Raw genomic sequence first — 26,479 nt, 5'->3', positions numbered from 1 at the left:
TATAGTATTCTGTGGAATGTTTTTGTCTCGTATCGTCAGAGGTACTGAGAGCACATTGGCCTGTTTTCTGTCAGTACTAAAATTTGTAAAAACAAAATGAAAACTCCAGCAAAGCTAGAACTTTCACTGAGTGACCTCCCAAACCTCTTGTTTCAGAGACACATGGGATATATGCAAATGATCGTTATGAACATCAGGTGTTTCAGCTAATTGGCGATTTTCAATGCCCATTCATTCAGAGTCTCCAATTAGCTGAAATACCTGATGATGACTTCAACAGTGAAACAAGAAAATCATCACATTTGAGTTATCCCTGCCAGGGTCAGGGTAGCCCTCGGCCGACCCGAATACCAGAGGCATAGTATTTCTGCGTCTGTTCCTGTCGCTTCAGGACTGACGTCAGGTCATCAGTAATATAAAGTAAGGCAGCCGATGCCATTACACCAGTCTTTCTTGCCATGGAGCCCGAAGCAGAAGCAGTTCGCACGAGTGCCGGTCGGCCACTACGTGAGTTTCGTCTTCCGAACTGAAGCGGAAGTCTTCTAAAGCAGAGTACCCTGTTGGGGCTCCTTTTTACTTGCACTAACCGATGTCAGAAAAAGTTAACAATTGTCTCGCCTGTGGAAAGCAAGTACCACACCGAGACTTTCATTCTTACTGCGTCATTTGCTTAGGCCAAGACCATGACATCCCTCGCTGTCGCTTCTGTGATTTGTTCAACGCCAGAACTGTACGTCGTCAGGCCCTTATTGTAGCTAGACATTTTCACTTACAGTCCTCTAATTCCAAATAGCTTCGGTAAGCCATCCAACAGCAGATCTTAAGAAAAAAACGTAAAGATAAAGACAGAGGCAGACTGTACAGGTACAAACCTACTGACGACGCTCCCGCTAAGCTAGTCGTCAGTTCACCAGTCCTCAGGCGCTTTTGCAGCCCCTGATGCCCACTTCTGTTGATTCGCAGGCTGCTACTGAGACCCTTTTGGAGTCCGGTATGCAGCAAAACTCTTCTTCGACTAAGAATCCTGCAGTCATCTCTACCTTGGATGGGTCCGGAGCAGGCACCGGCTTCCGAGAAAGTCCTTCGCACTACCGATTCTCGACACAAACTGACTTCTTTCACGACTACCGTTCTTTCGAAAACTACCGAGTTTCTTGGGCCTAGGCTACGAACCACACCCAAGTAACCGACGACCCAATCTCAGGCACCTGCTTCCTTGCCTCAGTCTCAAATGCTTAAAATGGCAGAAGACCTTATCATGCTGATCAGGGGAAGCCAAGCTACCCGTCCCAAAAGAAAGATCTGTCCCCTGTAGATGTTCTTCGTGTTTCACTGTTGCAGTCATTACATTTGGGTAATCCTGCTGGCAGGTTGCCCTCAGTCGGCCTGAATTCCAAAGTCTTGGGTCCTGCGTCGGCTGCTGTTGCCCCTTCCCTGATGTCAGGTCGTCAGGGGTATAAAAGATGCGGCCGACGCCATTTTCTCCAGTCTTTCTTGCCGCGTGGTGCCCGACGCAGAAGCAGGTCGCAAGTGCCGGTCGGCTGACTCCTGAGATTTTCATGTTCGAGTTTCAGATCCGAAGTCTTCAATAAAGCTAAGTACCCCGTTGGGGAAACTTTTTTCTTGCTCCAGTCCGATGTCAGGAAAAGTAAGCAATTGTATTTCTTGTGGAAAGCAAATGCCTCATAAGGACTTTCATTCTTACTGTATTCCTTGCCTAGGCCCTGATCACAACATTTCTGGTTGTCGGTTTTGTGCTAGATTTAACCAACGCACTATTAAGCGTCGGTATGATTTTGCTTTAAACTATTTTGGACACCAGTTTAATTATCCAGAAATGTCATCGGATAGCCATCCAACTACCGGAGTTCACAAAAAACGCAAAGAAAAGGAGAGAGACAACTGAGGCCCAAAACCGACGACGAAGCTTCTCCTAAGCCAGTCGCCGGTTCGCCGGTTCTCAGTGAGGTGCTTTCGCAGCCCCTGACGCCTGCTACTTTAGAGTCGCAGGCCGCTACCGACTCCCACGTGGAGTCGGCCATGCCGCTGGAAACTCAAGGTATTGGAGCCTCCGATACTATTCCTTCAGATGGGTCCGGAGCCGCTGAGCAGGCACCGGCTTCTGAGGGTGTATTCAGACCTAAACATCTTTACATTAAACCAACCTCAGCTTCAAAGGCAAAGACTAAAGCAAAGAAACAAACTCAAGAGCCACGTCGACAAGCCTCTATGCCCAAAAAACAGATGCTCAAACTAGCCGAAGACTTAATTACCTTGATCAGGGGTTCCCATCCCCCTCCTGATAAGAGGCCTAGGCAAGAGACTGACTATGAATCTTCAGATCAGGTTTCTATTTCTTCTGATTCCTCTTCTGATCAGGAATATTCTCTTCCCCCCTATGAGGATTCTGATACTGAAGAGTCTATACCTTCAGCTTCTCCTCCAGGGGACTATTCTTTTGGGGAAACCTTGCATACCATGCGGGAGCATTTCCACTGGGAGAGCCAAGATTTTTCAGAATCTAAAAAGAGGCTCATGGATTTCCTTTTACTACCTCAACACAGGCCACTAGCCATTCCACCTGTGTTAGATATTGTAGATGATGTGTTTTCGGAGTCTAGTCTTACCCCTGACTCCTTACCTCCAGCTCCTGTTAAGCCTGACAGATATTACAGGGTTCCTGACTCTCATAAATTCCTTTTTAAAAACCCGGCTGCAGACCCTGAAACTATTTCACAGGGTCCCAAAGGAGTTAAGGCTTCCGCTGCAAAAAAACCTACCCCCTCTGGCAGAGATTCTAGGGCACTGGATAGTTGGGGGAAAAAGGTTTACACATCTGCTACGTTGGCTATAAGGGCCTTAAACTGTCAGTTTCATATGCTCAAATATCAGCAACATGTCATGGCATTGCTTAAACAGAAAGTGTTATTAAACTCTCTGAGTGTGCAGAAAACAAGGAAATGCAGTATTTATTGCATGCAGCTGAACAAGTTGGAAAGCATACTTTGCAATGTGGTTTTGATTCTTTGGAGGCCTCCTGCAGGGCCTCAGTTATGGGTTCTGTAATTAGGAGGCATGCCTGGTTAAAGGAACAAAATCTGCCTGATCATGTCAAAGTTAAATTATTAGATGCACCTTTACAGCATGATACTTTGTTTGGTGTTAAGGCAGAGGAGGTGTTAAAGAAAATGGAGGACAAAGCTAAATCTATGCAAACTTGCAAAAGATTTTTTTACAAGTACAGCCACCTAGGTTTAGTAGACACTGGCCTACAAAGAATTGGTCTTTTCCTGTGTCAGACAGACCTCAAAGGGGCAGATCCAGACGCCCTAGAGGCAGATCCCAGGCACAAGGTTCCTACAGGTCAAAGAAATGGGGTGCTTCTACCTCCAAAGTTGGAGAAGACAAATCACAACCATACAGAAAACAGTCCCAATGACTTCCCCCTGCCTGCACCAAGCACTTATCTCCTGGCAGCCCCCTTAGGGGGAAAATTAGCACTTTTTTTATCAAAATCGGCACATTACAACCTAGGACAAGTGGGTTCTAAATATCGTGTCATAAGGGTACAAGTTCCATTTCCATACCCTGCCAAAGGCAAACGGCTGGACAGATCTGCCAAAAAATCAATGGGCAGAAGCACAAAAACAAGTCTCATCCCTCATGGACATGAGGGCCATTCAACAAGTACCAGAGCAAGAGCAGGGACAAGGATTTTACTCAAGACTGTTCTTGGTACCCAGAAAGGACAAGGTCTGGAGACCAGTACTGGGCCTATCTTTTCTGAACATTTTCCTGAATATACCAAAATTCAAGATGATGACTTTGCAGCAGCTTCTGCCCATGCTGGGCAAGAACGCTTGGCTGGTAACTCTAGACCTAAAAGAGGCATACCTGCATGTCCCAATCAGACAGTTATGCAGAAGATACCTCAGATTCAAGGCTGGCTCAATGCATTACCAATTCTCTGCACTGCCCTTTGGCTTATCTACTGCGCCCAGGGTCTTTACAAAGTGCCTGGCACCAGTAATTGCATTCAGCAGACAAAGAGGAATACAAATATAGCCTTACTTGGACGACTGTCTAATTCAATCAGAGAACAAGGACATTCTTCTACAGCATCTGTCGTTTGTGAAAAGACTTCTAACATGCCTAGGGTACACAGTCAACGAAAATAAATCAAAACTAGTATCCTCTCAGGAGATAATATTCCTGGGTGCAAGCTTAAATGCAACTGCCCAGATGGCTTATCTCACGCCAGACGAACAAAGGCAACTGACTACCTGTTTCAAAATGCTGGCAACAAAGGCCCAGCTATCTGCAAGAAAAATTCTGCAGACTTTGGGCTTCATGGCATCCTGCATCCTACTAATTCCATATGCAAGACTGCATATGAGGAAACTTCAATGATACTTAAAAAGTGTTTGGACTCAACATTGGCATAGCCTGGAAACAATGATTACTCTCATTCCCTGCCTACAACAGGAGTTTCGATGGTAGGCAAAGGCTTGTCACCAAAACAAGGGACAGCCATTCACATTACCCCCAGCCAGGCAGACACTAACAACGGATGCAACAGATTATGCCTGGAGGGCCCACATGGCAGGAAGATGCATTCAGGGCACATGTTCCTCATCCCAAATGCATCTACATATCAGTCAAAAAGAGATGCTAGCTGGTCAGAATGCCCTGACAGCCTTCAAGGACCTACATCATCTGGGACAACTACTGATAAATACAGACAACACCACAGTCATGTGGTATATAAGTAAGCAGGGGGGCACACATTCTTACCCCCTTTGCAGACTAGCCATGACTTTGTGGGACAGAGCATTAACTTACCAAGTACATCTGCAGGCACAATTCCTGCCAGGAAGGAAAAATACTCTGGCAGACAAACTAAGCAGAAACCTCATGGACCCCCACGAGTGGCAGCTGGATCCACAAGTCTTCAGCATGATAACAAGAAAATGGGGATGCCCGGACATAGATCTATTTGCCTCCCCTTACAACTACCAACTAAAAAGATTCTGCATAAGGACTTATCACAGACAAGCATGGAAAGTGGACGCTCTGTCTTTCAGCTGGAAAAACTAATCAGTATATGCCTTTCCCCCTCTGCCTCTCCTCCCCAAAGTACTCCTAAAGGTCAGACAGAAGAAGCCAAAAATGATACTGATTGCCCCAGACTGGCCCCGCCAATACTGGTTTCCAATCCTAAAGAACTTGTCTCAGTGCCCAGCTTGGACCTTACCTCATATACCTCATCTACTGTCCCAGCAAAACAATCAGATCCTGCACAGCCAACTCAGGACTTTAAACCTGGCAGCATGGTGGATAATGTAGTCATACAAAACACACCTCTCAATAAAGCGGTGATGGATGTCATTTTGGAGGCCAGAAGGCCTAGTACTAGAAAATCTTATGCTGGAAAATGGAAGAGATTCTGTGCTTGAAATGGAAGAGATTCTGTGCTTGGAACCAGGCACAAGGAAGTGATACAGCTGTGCCAAATATTCCTCAGATTTTGCAGTACTTGACTGAGATGCTGGACAAGGGCATATCTTTTTCATCTATTAAAATTCATGCCTCTGCCATTTCGGCTCATTCCAATACAGAGCCACCAGTCTATTCTCATCCCTTATTAAAACAGTACCTCAGAGGAGCCAAAAATCTAAGACCTCCAAGGAGATCACCAATGCCAGCATGGGACCTCAACTGTGTCTTGGAAAAACTAACCCTGCCTCCTTTTGATCCAGCTGCTACTACTGATGTAAAGTTTTTGTCTTGGAAAACACCTCTGCTCCTAGCAATACCTTTTGCAAGATGAGTTTCAGAGCTACAGGCACTCATGGCTGTGGAACCTTTTATCATTTTTTATTCAGACAGGGTCTCTCAGAGGACAAACCCAACATTTATGCCTAAGGTGGTGTCCAGTGTTGCTCTTAACCAAACTATTCATCTGCCAACTTTTTATCCATAAACGACAGAACAAGGGGGAGAGAATTCTACATTCTTTGGACATGCACAGACAACTTAGATTCTACTTGGACAGAACCAAAGTTTTCAGAAAGACAGAGCAATTACTAGTGGCATATGCTGCAGGATCACAAGGAAAGGCTGTCTCAAAGCAGACTATTTCAAAGTGGATAGGCCACTGCATTCATTTCTGATACTTACACCATGGCAAGCCAGTGCCTAAGGGCATTAGGCCACATTCAACCAGAGCTGCAACCACTTCAGCAGCCTTTCTCAGGGGAGTGCCAACCAAGGACATTTTAGAGGCTGCTACTTGGAGTTCAGTGCACACCTTTACAAAGCACTATCATCTGCCACTCTACTCTAAATCCAGGGCAGGCTTTGCCACTGCAGTTCTGCAGGGCCTCATAGCCGCTCTTAATGCTGTTTAGCTCCAGCCTCCCATCCATAGCTTTGGGACTCTACCCAAATGTAATGACTGCAACAGTGAAACACAAAGAACGTAGTACAGTTGTGTACACTTACCATAAATGTAAATGTTCGAGTGTATTCACTGTTGCAGTCTAGGTTACCCACCCGCCATCCCCCTTTCTTCTGATGGAACCTATCTTTCCTTCTCTGATTTATACAACCTATGTGGTGTATTTGCTTGTAGATGAAGGTAAAGTTTATATTGGTGCATGTATTTTATATATATATATATATATATATATATATATATATATATATATATATATATATATATATATATAAATTTTGGCTACCCTTTTAGGGGGCACCTGACATCTGGGGCAAGAAAAACTAAAGAAAATGGCGTTGACCGCATCTTTTATACCCCTGACGACCTGACGTCAGAGAAGGGGCGACAGCAGCCGACGCAGGACCCAAGACTTTGGAATTCAGGCCGACTGAGGGCAACCTGCCAGCAGGATTACCCAAATGTAATGACTGCAACAGTGAATACACTCGAACATCTACATTTATGGTAAGTGTACACAACTGTACTTTTTGTCTGAACAGGAATCCGATGACTCTGACGCATCTGAGTATGAAGACATGCAACCCCTCTCTGCTTATGAGGATTCTGATGCAGAGGATTCCGATGCAGAAGATTCCATTCCTTCAGCCTCTCCCCCAGTGGATTTTTCCTTTGGGGAAACCCTTCACACCTTAAGGGAGCATTTCCAATGGGAAAGTCAGGACTACCGTCAGTCTAAAATGAGACTCAGGGAATTCTTAGATCTTCCACAGCACAGACCCCTGCCCCCCCCCCCCAAGTCCTGGTTGTTGTGGAGGATGTTTTCCTGGAATCCAGCTTTACTCCTGACACCCTCCCTCCTGCACCCAGAAAACCAGACGGGTATTACAGAGCCCCTAACTCTCACAAATTTCTTTTTAAAAATCCTACTACTGACCCTGAAGTAATCTCTCAAGGGCCTAAAGGAATTAAAGCAACCTCTGCTAAGAATCCCACCCCCTCAGATAGCGATTCCTGAACACTAGACAGATGGGATAAAAAAGTATACACCTTAGCTACTTTAGCTATCGGAGTACTAAATTGTCACTTCCATATGCTAAAGTTTCAGCAACATACCCTGGAACTCCTGAAGCAAAAATTGTTTTTCTTTCCTGCTTGTGCAGAATCTAAAGAGTTACAAGAGTTAATGCATTCTGCAAGTCAAGTAACTAAGCACACCTTGTGCTGTGGTTTTGATGCCCTAGAAGCTTCTTGCAGGGCAGCAGTCACCGATTTTGTCCTTAGAAGGCATGCATGGCTTAAGGAACAGCCCTTGCCAGACAATGTTAAGCCAGAAGAGGTCTTAAAAAGGATGGAAGAAAAAGCAAAATCTATGCAGACAGTTAAGGATTTCTTACAGGTCCAGCCACCCAGATTCAGCAGGCATTGTCCCTCCAAGCACTGGTCCTTTCCTGCTCCCACCAGGTCAGTTCAGCCCAGACTCCAGGGAACCATACCCCACAGACAGCATTCACAGGGAATGCAGAGATCTAAGCAGTGGACTACCTCCACTTCAAAACCAGGGAGTTCTAAGCCACCCCCTTATGGTAAGAACTTGCAATGACTCTCCTCCCTCACCCCCTTCCTCTGCCCACATCCACTTACCCCCAGGAGGAAAACTCTCCTTTCATGCAAACAACTGGGCCACCATTACCAACAACTGCTGGGTTCTCAACATAGTGCCCCAGGGATGCAGATTTTCTTTCCACACCTTTCCCAACTCCAAAAGGGTTCCCAGATCTACCTCAAAACCAGTGGGCAGAGGCACAAAAGCAAGTCCTTTCCCTGCTCTCCATGAGGGTAGTAGAGTACTTTCCTGCAGAACAGAAAGGCCAAGGTTTCTTCTCCAGACTTTTTCTGGTGCCCAGAAAAGAGGGCACCTGGCACCCCATCCTCAATCTATCAATTTTAAACACCTTCCTGGTGATCCCAAAATTCAAAATGCTCACCGTCCAGCAGCTGCTACCCATGCTCTTTAAGGATACTTGACTTAGCCACCCTAGACGTAAAGGAGGCCTACCTCCACATTCATATCAGGGAATCATGCAAGAAATATCTCCACTTCAGGGCAGGATCTCAGCACTTTCAGTTCTCTGTGCTTCCCTTTGGCTTTTCTACTGCTCCTAGAGTTTTCACAAATGTCTGGATCTGGCCATTGCCTTCTGCAGACAAAGGAATATCCAGATTTACCCATACTTAGATGACTGCCTAATTCGGGCAGAAAGTCAGAAAAACCTGCTTAAGCACCTGGCCTTTGTAAAGTCCCTACCAACCTCCGTAGGGTACACAATGAACGAAAAGAAATCCAAACAGGTACCCACCCAAAAGATTATTTTCCTGAGAGCAAGCCTGGACACATTCATTACACCAGAAAAGCAAACCTTCCTGACAGCCTACTTCTCTCAGCTAGCCACCAGACCCCAACAATCTGCAAGGAAAATCCTGCAAGCTCTGGGGTTCATGGCATCTTGCATTCTACTCCTTCCATATGCCAGATTGCATATGAGGAAACTTCAGTGCTACCTAAAAAGCCCTTGGTGTCAGCACTCTCAAGACATGGAGACTCTTATACCTATAATACCTTGCCTCAGAAAAGATTTTCTTTGGTGAGCAACAGCATGCTCCCTCAACAAAGGGACTACCTTTTGCACCACCCCACACCATGCAGACCCACACCACAGATGCATCCGTTTATGCCTGTGGTGCACACCTGGACGGCAGGTGCATATAGGGCCAGTGGAGCCCACAGCAAATCCATCTGCACATCAACCAAAAAGAGATGATAGCTGTCCAGCAAGCCTTGATAGCTTCCAAGACCCTTCTCTCCCCAGGAGCTCTCCTGATCAAAACAGACAGCACAACTGTGATGTGGTATATCAACAAGCAGGGAGGGACTCAGTCCTACCCTGTATGCAGGCTGGGCATGACCCTTTGGCACACAGCCTCGGCCATGCATGTCCACCTGTTATCACAATTCCTACTGGGTTCTCTCAACTCTCTGGTGGACCACTTAAGCAGAAATCTTCTGGACGCACATGAGTGGCAACTCAACAGAAGGACCTTCGCACTAATAACTCAGAAATGGGGTACCCCGAAGGTTGACCTGTTTGCCTCCCACACCAACCATCAGCTCAGCAAGTTCTGCACCAGGGAGCATCACTGCATGGTTTGGAAATTGGATGCCCTGTCCTTCCCCTGGGTCAGTCTATCGGTCTATGCCTTTCTTCCACTACCTCTCATCCCCAGGGTACTGCTCAAAATAAAGGAGGAAAAACCAAGAACAATTCTTACAGCTCCAGACTGGCCTTGCCAGCACTGGTACCCCTTGCTGTGCAGCCTGTCCCCTTTGCCACCTTGGCAGCTCCCTCAGATTCCAAACCTCCTGACCCAGAGGGAAGGGGAATTCATGCATCCCCAATTGCAGACACTCAGTGTGGCAGCTTGGCTTATTCCTTAACCCCCCCAATCAATCTGCCAACCTCGGCAAAAAGATTCCAGATGTTGTACGTGAGGCCAGACGCCCTAGCACTAGAAAGTCTTATGCTGACAAATGGAAAAGGTTCTGCACTAGGATTCAGGCTAAGGGAGCCAATACGTCACAGCCCTCCCTCCCTCTCATCTTGGATTACTTGGCTGACCTGCTGCACAGTGGACTCTCCTTTTCCTCTATCAAAATTCATGCCTCTGTCTCTACTCATTTTCTCACTGAGCAGCCCCTTTTCTCATCCTCTGATCAAACAGTTCCTGAGAGGGGCTAGCAACTTGAGGCCACACAGAAGAGCACCAACCCCAGCTTGGGACCTTAACTGCGTGTTGGAAAAGCTCACCCCCCCCCCCCCAAACCTGCCTCTTCAGCAGAGCTAAAATTTATCTCCTGAAGGACAGCTTTCCTTCTGGCCATCACTTCAGCCAGAAGGATCTCCAAGCTGCAAGCACTCATGGCTGTGGAAACCTTCATCATCTTCCATGCTGACAGGATATCCCTCAGGACTAACCCATCCTTCATGCCCAAAGTGGTGTCAAGTGTGGCTCTCAACCAATCCATTCATTCGCCCTCCTTTTTCCCTAACCCACAGAACAAGGAGAAAATGATCCTGCACTCTGTATATGTGCACAGACAGCTCAGATTCTATTTAGACAGGAATAAATCCTTCAGAAAGTCTGATCAATTGTTAGTTAGCTTTGCTGCAGGGGCAGAGGGCAAAGCCATCTCAAAACAAACAATCTCCACATGGATAGCACACTGCATCCATTTCTGCTACAAATAACACGGAAAGCTTTCCCCCCAAGGGTGTCAGGACTCAGTCCACCAGAGCAGTCTCCACCTCTGCAGCTTTCCACAGAGGAGTCCCCACCAGGGACATTCTGGAGGCTGCCACCTGGACATCTGTTCACACCTTCACCAAACATTACCACCTGCCTATCTTCTCCAAATCCAGGAGAGGGTTTGCTTCTGCAGGCTTGCAGGGCATCCTAACCAGCCCCTAGTTTCCTTGACTGCCTCCACCATGTTCCTCAGCTTTGGGAATCAACCCAAATGTGATGACTGCAACAGTGAAACATGAAGAACATAGTACAGTTGTGTACACTTAACATAAATGTAGATGTTCGAGTGTATTCACTGTTGCAGTCCTGGTTTCCCTCCCTCCATCCCCCTTTTCTTTCTTCTCTTTCCTTTCAAGGGACTTATTGGTATTTACTTTCTACTGGTGGGGTTCTTCCACCAGGACCTGGCTCCCACTTGGGGGCTCCTGACAGGTTAGGGCAAAAAAACTAATGTAATGACGTTGGCTGCCTTACTTTATACTACTGACGACCTGACATCAGTCCTGAAGCGACAGCAACCGACGCAGAAATACTAAGCCCCTGGCAGGGATAACCCAAATGTGATGACTGCAACAGTGAATACTCTCAGAACATCTACATTTATAGTAAGTGTACACAACTGTGCTTTCATAAGGATCATTTGCATATATCCCATATGCCTCTGAAACAAGAGGTTTGGGAGGTCACTCATTGGAAGTTCTAGCTTTGCTGGAGTTTTCATTTTGTTTTTACTGATTTTTTTCAATGACCTTCTCACTCATTGTTTTAGTTTCAGTACTAAAATGTGGAAAATTTTACGATGTTCTTCATCTCACATTGCTGCAGTCCTTACACTTGGGTAGTCCGCTGTCCACGGTCGGCCCGAATATCAAAGTATAAGGCTGACGTCGGTCAGGGCGCATTTAACTGACGTCAGGACGTCAGGGTACAAATGCGCATGACCGGCGTCATATCCTCAGTCTTTTTTGCCGCATGGTCCGATGCAGAAGCAGCATTGCAAGTGCCGGTTGGCGTTCTGAGATTTTTCGATTTCGAAGTTTCAGACCGAGTTCAAAGTTGGCTAAGTACCCCATTGGGGAATATTTTAGTTTTTTCTTGCCTCAGTCATTTACCGGATGTCAGAAAAAGTTAATAATTGCGTTTCTTGTGGGAAACAGATACGCATAGAGATTATCATACTTTGTGTATTCCTTGCTTAGGGCCTGAGCACGACGTTGTTGGCTGTCGCTCTTGTGCTAGATTTAATAAACGCACTATAAAGAGAAGGTTGGATTGTGCCAGGTTAGTCTTTGGGAAGCGGTGCAATTATAAAATGCCGTCGGATGCTCCGACGCCCGCTTCCTCGAAGAAGCGCAAGGACAAGGCAGTTAAGCCTAGGCTAGAAGAACCGTCTGTACCGGACGCCGGTTCTTTAGAGGTGTTGGTGGAGCCGGTGGCTCCACCAGAGATTTCTTTGTGTTCCCAGAGTGAGGCCTTATTATTGCAAGATGTGGCCTCTCAGGAGGCAAGTCAGGCTGAGGGAGCTTCTCAGGTTACTATACTCCCCTCCCTTCCTAAGGTGTCTAGGCCCTCTCCTTCTGTTTCTAAGGCTTCTCCCAGGGGCAGGCCAGGTTTAGCTTCAGTTGGTGTTACCCCTAGCTCTTCAGGTACTATGCCCAAGAAGCATATGCTTAAAATGGCAGAAGATTTGATTACTTTGATTAGGGGTTCTATGCCCCCTCCTGCTAAGAGACCTAGGGTGGAACCTGAGCTGAGGGGTTTTGAGCAAGCTTCAGATGTTTCAGAGTCTTGACTGAAGACTTGCAGGAGTACTCTCCTTATTCTGATTCTGATGTGGATGATTCTACTCCTTCTGCTACTCCTCCTGAGGATTTTTCTTTTTCAGAAACTCTTCATTCCATGAGGGAGCATTTTAAGTGGGAGGGTCAGGACTTCTCTGATTCCAGGAAACGGCTTAGGGAATTTCTGTTTTTACCCCAGCATAGGCCTTTGGCTATACCTCCTGTTTTGGATGTAGTGGAAGATGTTTTTACAGAGGCTTCTCTTAATCCTGATTCTTTGCCTCCTGCTCCTGTTAAGCCGGATAGGTATTACAGGGTGCCTGAAGTTCACAAGTATCTTTTTAAGAGTCCTACGGCAGACCCAGAAACTGTTAGCCAGGGGCCTAAGGGTGTTAAGGCTTCTGTTGTTAAGAATCCAGTTCCTACAGACAAAGAGGCTAGGGCCTTGGATAGATGGGGAAAGAAAGTTTATACTACTTCCACTCTTGCTATGAGGGCTCTGAATTGCCAGTTTCACATGTTGAAATACCAAAACTATCTCCTTTCACAATTGAAGTCTAAGGTTGATGCTCTGGCAGTAGGTATTGATTGTAAGGAGTTGCAAGATTTAGTACATGTTTCTGAACAGGTGGGTAAGCATTCTTTGCAATGTGGTTTTGATGCTGTACAGGCCTCGTCTAGGGTGGCTGCCACTGGGACTGTTCTTCGCAGGCACGCCTGGCTGAGGGATCAGAATTTGTCTGAACATGTTAAAACAAGGATTTTGGATGCTCCTTTACAATCTGACGTGTTGTTTGGTCCTCCTGTTGAGACAGTCTTAAAGAAAATGGAGGACAAGGCTAAGTCTATGCAGACTGTTAAAGATTTTTTGCAGGTCCAGCCTCCAAAGTTTAGTAGAAATTGGCCTACTAAGGGGTGGACGTATCCTTCTTATGATTCCCAGTCTAGGGGTAGATCTAGGCGTGGTAAGGGCAGAGCTCAGGGCTCTTTCAGGCCTAGAACAGGGAGTTCTCCTGCACAGGCTTCGGTGAGGGCAGGGGTCAGTCCTTTCAGAACAGACCCAATGACCTACCTTTTCAGCTGCCAGAGCCTGCTCGTCTGGCAGCACCTTTGGGAGGAAGGTTGGCACTTTTCAAAGAAAATTGGAGTTTAATTACCCAGGACAGATGGGTATTGGATATCATACACCACGGCTACAGGTTTTATTTCCATACCTTGCCTCCTTTCAAAGGCATGCCAGACATTCCTCCTCAACAAAGAATAGAGGCTCACAAACAGGTTTCTCTGTTGCTCCGACTAGGGGCCATACAGCCGGTCCCTCTGCCAGAAGTGGGCCTAGGCTTTTATTCTCGCCTGTTCCTAGTGCCAAAGAAGGGGAACACGTGGAGACCAATTTTGGATTTATCTATCCTCACCACTTATCTGGACATTCCCAAGTTCAAAATGTTGACGTTGCAGCAGCTTTTACCTCTGCTGGGCAAAGATCATTGGATGGTAACTTTGGATCTCAAGGAGGCTTACCTTCATGTTCCTATCAGACTCAGTTGCAGAAAGTGTCTGCGTTTTCGAGCTGGGACTTCTCACTATCAGTTCTCTGCATTGCCCTTTGGCTTATCTACTGCGCCCAGAGTGTTCACGAAAGTTCTGGCTCCAGTGATAGCTTTCTTCAGACTAAAAGGAATACAGATCTATCCTTATTTGGACGACTGCCTAATTCTGGCTCAAGGAAGGGAAGAGCTTCTTCATCATTTGGAATATGTGATAGCAGTGCTAAGATGCCTAGGGTATTCTGTGAACGAAATAAAGTCCAGTCTAGTACCCTCTCAAGACATGTGCTTTCTGGGTGTGAGACTGAATACAGCAGCCCAGATGGCCTTTTTAACCCGGACAAACAAAAGAGTCTATCCCTTTACTTCCATCAACTATCTCATCAGTCCGGGCTGACTGCAAGGACAGTCCTTCAAGCCTTAGGGTTCATGGCATCTTGTATTCTGGTGCTTCCCAATGCCAAACTGCATATGAGGAAGCTACAATGGTATCTCAAAATGTATGGACACAGCACTGCCAGGATCTGGACACTGTCATTCAAATAATACCTTGCATTCAGAAGGAATTTTTGTGGTGGGCTCAGGAATGTCACCTAAACAAGGGACTCTCTGTGATCCGCCAGAGGCAAGTCAGATTTTAACGACAGATGCCTCGGACAAAGCTTGGGGAGCTCATCTAAATGGAAAGTGGATACAAAACAAGTGGCCTGTCAGACTACAACATCTACATATCAACATGAAGGAGATGTTAGCAGTCCAGTTTGCATTACTAGCTTTCAAGGAATTCCTTCTTCCAGGACAGGTGTTGATTCTAACAGACAACACAACTGTCATGTGGTACATCAACAAGCAAGGGGGAACGCATTCTTATCCTCTATGCAGGCAAGCAATGATTTTGTGGGAGACTGCTCTCAGTTTACAGCTCAATCTTCAGGCAAGGTTTCTGCCAGGAGCACAGAACTCCTTAGCGGATGTGTTGAGCAGACGAATTATGGATCCCCACGAGTGGAAATTGGATCCTCATGTATTTCAAAAATTGACAGTGTCATGGGGAACTCCAGACATAGATCTGTTCGCTTCTCCACTAAACCATCAGCTGCCAAAGTTTTGCACGAAAAGGTTTCATCCCACAGCTTGGAGAGTGGATGCTCTTTCTTTCAATTGGAGCAATCTTCATGTGTATGCCTTTCCACCTCTGCCTCTCCTCCCAAAGGTACTTCTGAAGGTCAGACAGGACAAGCCAAGGATGATTTTGATAGCTCCAGATTGGCCTCGACAGCACTGGTACCCATTACTAAGAAGTCTAGTACGGAAGCCTCCATGGCCTTTGCCTTCGATTCCACACCTGTTGTCACAGGAGGACAGCCATTTGCTCAATGTCAAGCTTCACTCTCTGCACCTAACAGCCTGGCATATTCTGTTTTGAACCATAATGGGCCTCCACTTCCTCAGCAAGTTTTGAATGTTATTTTGGAAGCTAGAAGGCCTAGTACAAGGAAAGTGTACGCTGATAAATGGAAGAGATTTTTGTTTTGGAGTGCAGCAAAGATTTTGATGTTTCTGAGCCTAATTTGTGTGTGGCTCTTCAATATCTTACTGAGTTACTAGACAAAGGTTTGTCTTTCTCTTCTATTAAAGTTCATGCTGCAGCAATTTCAGCTCACTATGATTGCGACCCGCCATTGTTTTCTCATCCTTTGTTCAAGCAATTTCTTAGAGGGGCAAAGAATATAAGACCCCACGAAGAGCTCCTACTCCTGCTTGGGATCTCAATTTTGTGTTGGAGAAACTCACTCTACAACCTTTTGAGCCTGCAGCTACTGCTGAGTTGAAATATTTATCATGGAAGACTGCTTTTTTGTTGGCCATTACCTCTGCAAGAAGGGTTTCTGAATTACAGGCCCTTATGGCAGTTGAGCCTTTCTTGATTTTCCATAAGGATAGGGTATCATTACGTACTAATCCTTCCTTTATGCCTAAGGTGGTTTCTAGTGTGGCTTTAAACCAGACTATTCATTTGCCTACTTTTTATGCAAATCCCCAAAATAAGGGGAAAAGATTTTGCACACTTTGGATGTACACAGGCAGTTGCGTTATTATTTGGACAGAACTAAGGGGTTCAGGCAGTCTCAGCAGTTGTTTGTTTCTTTTGCTTTGAGTTCTCAGGGCAAGCCTGTGTCAAAACAAACTATTTCTAAGTGGATTGGGTTTTGCATTGCTTTCTGTTATTCCCATCATGGCAAGGAGGTTCCAGCTGGGATTAGGCCTCATTCCACTAGGGCTACTGCCACTTCAACAGCTTTTTGAGGAGTGGCAACCAAGGATATTTTGGAGGCAGCTACTTGGAGTTCTGTGCATACTTTCTCTAGGCATTATCACCTGCCACTTTACTCTAAGTCCAGGGCTGGTTTTGCCACTGCGGTTTTGCAGGGCATTTTGGCAGCTCCTGCTTCCTTATAGTTAGCCATCCTCCCTTACCTCTGCTTTGGGATTCTACCCAAGTGTAAGGACTGCAGCAATGTGAGATGAAGAACATAGTACAGTTTTGTACCTACCATAAATGTAGATGTTCGAAGATCCACATTGCTGCAGTCCAATTTACCTCCTTCCCCTCTGTAGTTGGAGGTGGTTGTGTGGGTTGGTTTGTACATATTGTGTATATTGTATATATTGTACATATAGTTAGTGCAAGGGTGGTTGGTTATTTGTTTGTTGTCTTTTGGTTTTGACCTTTATTTTTAAGGTCTTCTGACATCTGGGGCAAGAAAAGACTGAGGATATGACGCCGGTCATGCGCATTTGTACCCTGACGTCCTGACGTCAGTTAAATGCGCCCTGACCGACGTCAGCCTTATACTTTGATATTCGGGCCGACCGTGGACAGCGGACTACCCAAGTGTAAGGACTGCAGCAATGTGGATCTTAGAACATCTACATTTATGGTAGGTACAAAACTGTACTTTTCAAAATCTTTATTAAGAGAGAAAAGTGTTTATACTCGAAGATTTTTTGACTTATTTTTTTATTAGTTTTGAAGACATGCTGCTGATGGTACTACAGAAACATGCTACATAATCAGATATTCCTAAGCAAGATAGATGCCCAACAGCTTGCTATGCTGTGATGCCTGTCACCTCCTTTGATGAAATGCATAGAGAAACATGCAGTATATTTTCTGTTTAACCCTAATAAATGTACAGCACCATGTGTCTGAAACATTTACTTAAAATAAAACAACTAGAAGAGCATACATTGTAATAAAAGGCAAATAGCCATGAAATGCAACCCAAGGAGGTAAACAGAGTGTAGTTACAGTATTTATTCACATATGTATATATATATATATATATATATATATATATATATATATATATATATATGGGTCCCCTTCTAAAGACCGAACCGCCGATCCCCCGACACAGAAATCACCGACGCCAGATAACCGACAGGCATTATACCGACAGGGTGATTCGCCGACAGCGGAAAGACCGACAAGGGTAATGTGTGATCGCTGACCGGTAAGTGTCGACAGTGACGGAGGTAGGAGTGGTCAGGTAAGTGAGTTAGGGTTAGGGTGCAGGTAGGTGAAGTGTGCCTTAGTGTCGGAGCTTGGGCTAGGGGTGGGTAAGTGAGTTAGGGTTAGGGTGCAGGTAGGTGAAGTGTGCGTTAGTGTCGGAGCTTGGGCTAGGGGTGGGTAAGTGAGTTAGGGTTAGGGTGCAGGTAGGTGAAGTGTGCGATAGTGTCGGACCTTAGGGTTAGGGTTTGGGCCAGGGCTAGTGTGTATGCTATGTAGTGTAGTGTGTTGTTTACGTTCCGTGTGTCGGTGTTATGAGGCTCAAACCCTATGTAGAGGTGCACCACTCCAGCTGCTCCTTCAAGAACTGGAACTTAAATGGCAGATCAGATTAAATGCGTATTCTTATCCAGGTTTGAATGACAACTGTTCTATCAGTTGCATATTGAAACTAAAAAGTCTCACTAGATAGAGTAACCTCCTATCTAGTGTTTAATATATAAACTTTAAGATACATTAATTTTATTTACCTGTGCGGTTTGAGACTACATAGGGTTTGACACTCTTGTCTAAAGTCCATGCAGCATTTATTATAATACCTATCCTATGTTTAAAATATAGTTTAGTACACATTTTTGCATCAAACGAGTGTACTCTGGATGGTTATATATACTTAGTTTAAAGGCAGTGTTTAATTTAACTTTTAACACCAGAATATTTTAGAGTCTACCTGGTTTAATTTATTTGATTTGATTTTAACATTCTCTATTTGTTTTAAAGTATATATTGTGTTTTGAATGATGACTTCACTAGGCTTTGTGGGGTAAGCCATAGTGTATTAACAATTGCTAGCCAATTGACTTTCAATTGGAAGAATTAACTAATTTACTAATTAGTGATGCTTTTTGCACTTGAGTATAAATATGTATGCATGTTTTTTATACTATGTCTGATGAAGTCTGCTGCTTAAGCAGACGAAAAGCGCTTCACATTAAAGTCCTGTTGTTCGTGGCTATTTTTCTTTTTGTGGTGAAAGCTGTGTACTCCTGTTCCTCTTTTGGTGATTTCTGTGTCGGGGAATCGTCGGTTCGGTCTTTAGAAGTAGACCCATATATATATATATTTGTGATCATAGCAGTCCATTGAAATGAACATGCACATTGTAAAGGTAATGATGGAACCCAGTAATCTTTGAAGTAAGACAGAATCTTGAAAACAGTTGTAGTTGTAGACTTTTGTGAAGTTCATTGAGCTTTCCTCTAAAGGCAGTATATTTATTTATAATCAACTGTTTCTGAGTAAGATGTTCTACAGTGCTGGTGTTGGCTCAGTTCTGAAGAAAGCCCTTTCCCAGAGAGAGGGAGCATGTGAATACAATACAGCCTCATCAAAGTCACAGCTCCAAGGTTGTTGCATCTCAGTGAATATGACTATTTCTTTATTCCGAGCCAAAAGTCGCAGTTAAGCTGCTTTAAAGGTCAATGAGTTTAACACGGAGACCCCTAACATTGACTGGGAACCAGATAGTTCTGTAGAGTGAAGGTCTACTGTGTTTGTCTCAGGGCACAGGAATATTAACTCTACAAATACTGTTGTTGGGTCTCTGCAGTAGATCCATGATGGATGAGTTAAGGTTGATAATAGGGAGAAGGGAGAGTGCATAGACAGATGAACATCCTTGCTTAGTCAAACACTCTGTGCTGTGCTGATGTGGTCATAACAGGGCCGAAATGTGCATATCCACAGGTAGTGGGGTTTGGCTTTATTGGCCTGAAGTTGTCCATTAAAATGATGAAAAAGTCATGGGCATTCAGAATCGCCAATTAGCTGAAACACCTGGTGTTCATAAGGGTCATTTGCATATATCCCACGTGCCTCTGATTCAAGAGGTTTGAAAGTTCACTCATTAGAAGATGTTCTTCATGTCTCACTGCTGCAGTCATCACACTTTGGTTATCTGCCTGCAAGTAGTCCTCAGTCGGCCCGAATACCAGAGTCTTGGGATTTGTGTGTCAGATGCTGTCACCTCTTCCATGACATCAGAGGTATAAAACATGCAGCCGACGCCATAACATCAGCATCTGATATTGTTAATCCTCGTTCATTCTTTGCACATGGGTATCTGTTCCGACCTCGGAACCGAGCTGGCAATTTTCCAAGCTCGCGTCAGCTTCAAACTCTCGAGCTAAACTCTTACCCACAATCCCCCTCTCCCTGTTACCTCAGATTTCGTTTGCCACGTTGCCATTCGGTCGTGTCAAGCTACTTCTCTTGAGCTAAGTACAGTTATTTGTTGTTTAATAGTCTTTCAGATTACTTTTCTGTCAGAAAAGTTTATATTTCATTGTCTCTTACCCTATAGCATGTAGCATACATATTTTCTTCAGGTTTTTCTGCTCTTTTCTTTACCACTTTTACCGCGAGGTATTCTCTCTTTACCATCGTTGGTAATCCTTCCCCTTTTTCTCATACCTTCGGGTATTCTCTAGTACCATTGCTGGTACCTTTTCTATTAATTAATTTGCTGTCATGGCAGATAAGAAAGGTAGTCCGGGGTTTAAGCGGTGTTCTGATTGTGGACACAAACTACCTACTTCTGATGCACTCTCTTTGTGCGTTTATTGTTTGGGGTCGTCCCACTTGTCTGTTGATCTGCCCTAAACTATTTGTGAGAACTTTTCGAATAGAACCTTGTTGGAAAGGAAAAGCAAGTTGTTACTGAAGGGACTCCTTAAATCTCCCTTTTCAGAGGCTGTTTCTGGGTCGGAGGCCTCAACCCCTCCTAGAGCCCATAAGAAAATCTTGGATATTCCTACCAAGGCTAAATCTTTGCCTTCATCCCCGGCTGGGGACTCCCACCAACCAAAACCTAAAAAGGCTAAAGTTTCGGCTCTGGAGCTCAGTCAGCCCTGGTGCTTTTGGTGCCTAGACCTTTGGCACCGAGGCCTTCGGCTCCATTAGTGATCTCGGCTCCGTCTTCTCCTGCAGCCTTCACTATATCTGCACCGAGGGGCTACTCTGTTCAGACTATTACCACTGTATCGGTACCAACCGTTCAGTTGGTGCAGACCTTGACCTCGTCGGCTCCGAGATCCTCCTCGGAACCGATGCCTTTATTGTTGACTCCAGTTTTGTAGGTTCCAGCATCGGTACAGACAACCACTTCGGCACTGATCCCTGTGTCGGTGCATACCATGACCTTGGCATCGATGACTTCTTAGGTGCAGACACCCATAGTCCAGTCTCTCTCGGCACTGTTTTCCTCTGTGCAGATGGGTGAGATGGGCACCGAGTTTGCTTCTTCTGTGGACAGGCGTGTTTCTCCCTCAGTCTCCGTGACGTCCACTAAAAGCCTTTCTGAACATGATGTGTTGCGTCTTGTGGATCAGGTGCTCTTGGCCAGAGGTATCCCACCCCTCAGGAACTATCCTTCCTTGGAGGTGATCACCCGTCTCCAAAGACCCCTTCTTATTCTCCTCCTTCGTTGCCTTTGAAGTCCATGGATATATAGCACAATCTTCCCCTTCTGTGGTCCCCTTTATGGATCTCACTAAGGATCTGCAGTTGTCTTCGTGGCAGGAAAGTTTTGCTATGACCCAGGATGTCAGTTGTGACACACACAGTTTGCTGCTCCACAGCCATCCAGGGACTCTGGGTCGGCAGGCTGAGCCACTTAGGAGAGGGGGTGACCCCTGTCCTAGACATGCACTCCTCTTCAGGTGGACCACCCTTCCAACTGACGGAGAAGGCTTTCGCTGCTGGTGATACTGGACTGTCTATACCTCCGCCCTCCTCTGGTACACTGGTTTTACAATTCGCACCTAGCGGACACCGGGTGCAAGGGCCTCGGGACATATTCCCACAGGAATCCCCTTTTCTGCTGTCTTCTCCAGCTTCTCCCACTGAGGAGGTCCACCGGAAAAGTTCATGTAAGAGGAAGCACATGGACTCCACAGAGGAGTCCCTCACTGAAGGCACAGATTTCGATGAGGGGGAAGGATCCCCCTGGTCACCCTCTGAGGTATCCTTTGGTGATATCATAGAAATCTTGAAACAGAGAGGTGACTGGCAGTCCTCTAATCCGACCTCTGAGGAATCTGTGTTCCTGCAGGCCTTTCGCGCCCGGCCCCCTACCTCCTGGGTTACTCCACCTGCCGATGAACTTGTCCGGCTCATCGTGCAGCGTGCTTGGAAGGCTCCTGATACCATCAAAGCTATTCCCCGGAGGCCAGATAAGATTCTGTCCCCTCCTGCTTCGGATCCCCATTGGTCCAAAGGTCTTTCTGTGGATGTTTTGGTGGTAACAGCCGCAACATAAAAGGATCTGGCAGAAGAAGAAAGCCAAACTGTCCATCCGCCTAACAAAGAGTCCCGGGCCCTGGACAGGATAGTGAAGCGCACCTTTGCTTCAGCGACCTTTACTATCAGGTCCCTGAATTATATGGCACACTTTACCAGGCTTCAAAGGGATCTGATTTCTGAGCTCTCTGAAACCTTGGCTGGTGCCATGTCTGATGAGGTCCGTGACAAAGTGGCCTCTCAGCTGGCCACCATTGAATCAATATCTAACTCCTCTATGCGACTGATATCTCACGCATCAGAAGGAGCAGCAGGTTCAGCTGCAGTCTTGAGACGACACGCCTGGATGCTCTTGTACAGTTTTGCAAAACTCTTTTAAGACGTCCTTTCTTAACTCTCCCAGTGAGGCCTCCTCGTTGTTTGGGCCCAAAGTTAAAAGCACACTGGCCAGATGTGAACAGGACGGTAAGACCCTTTCTGCCGTAGGTGTCCATTATTCTTCCCCTCAGCGTGCTTTCTCCCGAAACCAAAAGAGTGGGAAGATATGGTTCAAGAAATCTCAGGGTCCTTTCCGTGACACACAGGCCGAGTTCTCCCCTAGAGGCAGAGGGAGAAACTCACAGGGAAGACGCTCCTTTTGGGGCAGAGGGGGTCCACGTAACCAGGGTTCCGGGGATCTTTCCCTGGTCAATCCTACCAGCGCTCCTGAAAAGCGCCCCAACTCCTTTCCTCTGGAGGTGGTTGGGGGACGTTTCTCCTTGTGCCCTTCTGCCTGGCTAACCATCACCACCGATTCTTGGGTACAAAGGATTATAACCAGAGGTTATCATATCCCCTTTGATCTTTGTCCTGCCCCTTCAAAAAACCTTCCTGACATTCCACCCAGTCAAAGTGAAGAAGCAGCACTAGAGATAGAAAAGCTGCTAAGAAAGAGAGTCATTCAAATAGTCCCTCCCCACCAGATAGGATCCGGATTCTACTCAAGACTATTTTTGGTGCCAAAGAAAACCGGGGACTGGAGAGACCAATTTTGGATCTCGGTGTATTGAACAAGTTTGTGAGAGTACAAAAATTCCGGATGGTCACAATACGGTCTATCCTTCTGTTTTTGGAAAGAGACGATTGGATGTGCTCGATAGATCTTCAAGAAACGTACTACCACATAAAAGTGGACAGGCCATCAAGAAGATTTCTGCGCTTCCGTGTGGGAGCCAGTCACTACCAGTTCAGAGTACTGCCCTTCGGACTCTCTACATTCCCCAGAATGTTCACAAAGTGCATGGCAGTTGTCACAGCCCACTTGCGACTTCAAGGATTCCACGTATTTCCATACCTAGATGACTGGCTCATTTCCGCCCCCAGTAGACATCTACCGGAAAAAGCCATGGCATACTGTCTCCTCGCTGCTTAAAGGTTAGGCATAACCATAAACTGGCAAAAATCCAATCTCACCCCATCTCAGTCGACAGAATTCATAGGGGTTATCTTGGACACAAAAAACTGCAGAGCTGCTACTCCAGAGCACAGAATTCTAAGGATAAAGCAACAACTGATTCCAATCCTTTCAAGGGAGAAATCTACGGCTCACTCGGTTCTACAACTGTTGGGTTCCATGGCAGCTCCATCACCATTGTTCCCCGGCAGGTTTCACATGAGGCTTCTACAATGGCTACTGCTTACCCAATGGTATGCTTTTCAGCCATGATTCGAGTAACCCACAGGTGCAAACAGGATTTCAATTGGTGGATGACACACAATCTGTCACAATGGTCTCGCCCCTTCTCCCCCCAGAAACCCAAGGCCACAGTGACCATGGACGCCTCCCTGATGGTGTGGGGGTATGTCAGGGGCAGACAGTCCAAGGCACTTGGTCTGAACTGGAGGCCCATCTGCTTATAAATGTTCTAGAGCGGAGGGTGGTGCTTCTAGCATTGCAAGCATTCCATCCCCTGCTGCCGTATGGGATAATTGCGATTCAATCATACAACATGGAGGTGGTCTGGTACATCAACAAGCAAGGTGGAACTAAATCTTACCCCCCTTGTCGAGAGGCCATGAGAATATGGCAATGGACGATGGCTACCAACCGTTTTCTTCTAGCAATGCACATTCCTGGGAATTCCAACGTGATACAGACTCAGGAGGTGCATTCTTCAACCTCATGAGTGGTCCCTGAATCCCTTGATAGCAGCGGAGATCTTCCACCTCTGGGGCCGTCATTGCTGTGACCTCTTTGCATCCCCGACCAACTACAAATGCAGCAACTACTTCGCCCTGATTCCCCCTCCGGGACAGTCACCCAGGGACACTATAGTCCATGATTGGCCCTCGGGTCTTCTTTATGCATTTCCACCCTCTCCCCTCATTCCCCAGTTTCTGAAGAAAGCCCGTCAATTGAAGAGCAAGGTGATCCTCATAGCACCATATTGGCCTCGACAGATTTGGTTCCCCTTCCTTTGGCCTCACCTACTAGATCGACCATGGATTCTCCATCCAACCCTAGAGTTGATCTCACATCCACAGAACCTTATTCATCCCAACTTGAGCAGGCTGAAGCTCACAGCTTGGCTACTACAATTCCCTTGATTGACAGGCAGAATGATCTTTCTTTACAAGTACGTGATATTCTCATTGCATCTCATAAGTCTTCCACTAAAATTACTTAGCTGAGCAAGTGGAAAAGATTTACCTGTTGGCTGAAAGATAAACAAGTAGATCCCTTCTCAGCACCAGTGTCAGTAATACTAGACTATCTGGCCGACCTCGTTCAATCGGGTCTGTCGGCCTCTACCATTAGTGTTCATCTGGCTGCAATTTCTAATTTTCATGAGGGTGTACAAGATTCCTCTCTTATGTCCTACAAGTTGTGCAAGACCTTCATAAAAGGTGTGAATCATCTGAAGCCACCTTTTAGAGAACCTATTCAACCATGGGATTTATCATTAGTTTTACAAGCTCTGACAATGCCACCTTTTGAACCTGCCTCTTCTTGCGACCTCAAGTATTTGTCATGGAAAAGCTTGTTTTTGGTCGCCATTACTTCTGCCAGACGTATTTCTGAGCTTCAAGCTCTATGTATCAAGAGTCCTTACTTGATTTTTCATAGAGAGAGAGTGTCTCTGAGAACTAATCCATCTTTTCTGCCTAAAGTGATCTCTGAAATGTCCATTAATCAAACCATTGAATTGCCAGTTTTCTTTCCCAATCATTCAAACAGAGGAGAGTATTGCCTACATACCCTAGATAACCATAGGCAAATTCATTTTTACTTAAACGGAACTAGGCCCTTTTGTAAATCTGACCAGTTATTTTTGGCTTTTTATGGACCTAGATTAGGATCTGCTGTTGCTAAGGTCACATTAGCTAGATGTTTGAAGGACTGTGTGACCTTCATTTATACACAACGCGATATCTCGTTGCCTACTACCATGAAAGCTTATTCAACAAGGTCGGTGGCAACTTCTGCTGCCTTCCATGCCAGAGCTTCCTTACATGACATCTGTGCAGCTGCAACTTGGGCTATGCCTCATACCTTCATCAATCATTACAAATTGGACTTTGCCTCCAGGGGAAGAGCATCTTTCGGTTCTGTGGTGCTCAGGAATGTCCTTCCATGAGAGCCTCCCAGGAATAGAGGTAGCTGGGGACTCTCTCCCATGTGCAAGGAATGAACGAGGATTAACAATATCAGGTAAAGAAGTTATGTCATACCATAACGTTCCATCTGTATTGTTGATCCTCGTTCAGTCATTACGACCCTCCTGTGGTTTCTAGTGGATCTCACCATCCGGTTCTTTTAGGTTATTTGACCAGAGGTAGCCTCTACCTTCTTTGACTTGCAAACTCAATCTGATGTAACAGGGAAGAGTTTAGCTCGAGAGTTTGAAGCTGACGCGAGCTTGGAAAATGGCCGGCTCGGTTCTGAGGTCGGAACCGATACCCATGCGTAATGACTGAACGAGGATCAACAATACAGATGGAACGTTATGGTAAGACATAACTTTTTTTCGTGCCATTCGGGAGCCCGAAGCAGAAGCAGTTCGCAAGTGCTGGTTGGCTACTACCTGAAATTTTCATTTTTCAAGTTTCAAACCTGAAGTCTTCAAAAGCCAAGTACCCCATTGGGAATCCTTTTTTCTTGCTCTAACTGATGTCAGAAAAAGTTAATTGTCTTGCCTGTGGAAAACAAATACCTGACAGAGATTTTCAATCTTACTGTGTCACCTGTTTAGGCCAGACCACGACGTTCCTCGCTGTCAGTTTTGTGCCTTGTTCAACACCCGAACTATTCGTCGTCGGGCTATCTTTGTTGCTAAATTCATTCGCTCTTGTTCTCCGTATTCCAAAATGGCTTCCTTAAGTCTTCCGACTACCGATCTTCTGAAAAAACGTAAGGATAAAGACAGAGACAGACCGCATAGGTCCAAAACTGCCGACGACGCTTCCGTTAAGCTAGTCGCCAGTCTGCCGGTACTCAGTGAGGAGCCCTGAACCCATTCAGTTCAGCCTATGACCC

At 45.8% G+C, this 26,479-nt stretch overlaps 1 protein-coding gene across 1 annotated transcript in view; it reads left to right on the top strand.

Moving 5' to 3' along the window:
• Window positions 1-26,479, top strand: part of PRKAR2A (protein kinase cAMP-dependent type II regulatory subunit alpha) — a 1,557,926-nt gene that overhangs the window by 939,903 nt on the left and 591,544 nt on the right. The window lies entirely within an intron of this gene.

This window comes from Protopterus annectens, chromosome 7.part1 (genome assembly GCF_019279795.1).
Source record: "Protopterus annectens isolate FY-2018-M chromosome 7.part1, PAN1.0, whole genome shotgun sequence".
Classification (NCBI taxonomy): domain Eukaryota; kingdom Metazoa; phylum Chordata; order Ceratodontiformes; family Protopteridae; genus Protopterus; species Protopterus annectens.
Note: the sequence above shows the minus strand (reverse complement) of the source record. Positions and strands in the feature narration are given on the sequence as shown.